This window comes from Octopus bimaculoides, chromosome 8, assembly GCF_001194135.2.
Source record: "Octopus bimaculoides isolate UCB-OBI-ISO-001 chromosome 8, ASM119413v2, whole genome shotgun sequence".
NCBI lineage: Eukaryota > Metazoa > Mollusca > Cephalopoda > Octopoda > Octopodidae > Octopus > Octopus bimaculoides.
Genome location: NC_068988.1, coordinates 29,785,709 through 29,786,793, shown reverse-complemented (window position 1 = coordinate 29,786,793; position 1,085 = coordinate 29,785,709). Strand labels below are relative to the sequence as shown.

The following is a 1,085-nucleotide window of genomic DNA, read 5'->3' as shown; positions in this document are numbered from 1 at the left end:
TATATATATATATATATATATATATATATATATATGTATATATTTTACACAATGGGCTTCCAGTTTCCATCTACCAAACCTTTGGTCGGCCTGAGGGTACAGTAGAAGACACTTGCTGAAGGTGTCACACAGTGGTCGTGAACCTGAGATCATATGGTTAGGAAGCGAGTTTCTTAACCACGCCACCACATCTGTGCACATAGGGTTACTGATGGTTATAATTTTGTCGGCATTGAAGTCTTTGTGTAAAATGTTACATATTTTATCAGGCTTTATCTTAGAGTACATGTTATCTGTGCTAAACTGTAGTTTATGGTAGAAGGGGCTACGCTCAAAGCATTATTTCTGGATAGTAAAAAGTCAAGTCTGTCGAGGATTATCTCATTCAGACAAAAAAAAAAAAAAGCCATTATCACTAGTCATGTGATCGATCAGTTGATTAACTTGTAACCTTCCTTTGTACATATCGTTTGTTTGAAATAAATAATCATTAACTCCTCTAATGCTATATAAATTATCATCAGCTTTATCATCCTTGACACCATGACCACCACCACCGTCATCATCATCATCATCATCATCATCATCATCATCATCATCATCATCATCATTGCTGCCACCATTACCACTGCCATCATTATCACAATCACCATTTTCATTATCATCATCGTCGTCATCATCATCATCATCATCATCTTCATCATCATCATATTGCTGCCATTTTACCTTTCCTTTACAAGGAAACCCCTGAGGATGGCAACAGAAAGGGCATCGAGCTGTAGAAAATCTGCCTCGTGCCCCATGCAAGCATGGAAAAACCATGCGAAAGCAGACAGTGAAGCAGCTCCTGTCAAACCACCCAACTCATGCTAACAGAGAAGGCGAATGTTAAATGATGACGATCTTCCAAATTTATATATATATATATATATATATATATATATCATCGTCGTCGTCGTTTAACATCCGCTTTCAATGCTAGCATGGGTTAGACGATTCAACTGAGGACTGGTGAACCAGAGGCTACACCAGGCTCCAATCTGCCCTTCCTAACGCCAACCACTCAGAGAGTGTAGTATATATAT

At 38.2% G+C, this 1,085-nt stretch overlaps 1 protein-coding gene across 3 annotated transcripts in view; it reads left to right on the top strand.

The window, feature by feature from the left end:
• LOC106873319 (transmembrane protein 41A) overlaps nucleotides 1-1,085 on the top strand; it is a 15,965-nt gene that overhangs the window by 6,198 nt on the left and 8,682 nt on the right. The window lies entirely within an intron of this gene.